This window comes from Acyrthosiphon pisum, chromosome A1 (genome assembly GCF_005508785.2).
Source record: "Acyrthosiphon pisum isolate AL4f chromosome A1, pea_aphid_22Mar2018_4r6ur, whole genome shotgun sequence".
NCBI classification, from domain to species: Eukaryota; Metazoa; Arthropoda; class Insecta; order Hemiptera; family Aphididae; genus Acyrthosiphon; species Acyrthosiphon pisum.
In genome coordinates, this window is record NC_042494.1 from 81,262,269 (window position 1) to 81,262,468 (window position 200).

General features: G+C 26.5%; 1 protein-coding gene across 1 annotated transcript in view; it reads left to right on the forward strand.

The window, feature by feature from the left end:
- LOC103310707 (TWiK family of potassium channels protein 7-like) overlaps positions 1–200 on the forward strand; it is a 158,625-nt gene that overhangs the window by 103,876 nt on the left and 54,549 nt on the right. The window lies entirely within an intron of this gene.

Consider the following 200-nt stretch of genomic DNA (forward strand, 5'->3'; position numbering starts at 1 on the left):
TAAAAAACAGTTGACATGCTGGTGAAATGGTTCGAATAATTAAAAAATTAACTTTCTATACTTTTTACTATACCATTATTTTGCGGATAAATCGCGCGATTTTGCGGACTTCTTTTCAATTTTTGCGGACAAATAGTTTTTTAGCAAACTAAAAAAAACTTTGCAAAAAATTAAAAAACTACTTACTTCATTTTTTAGTA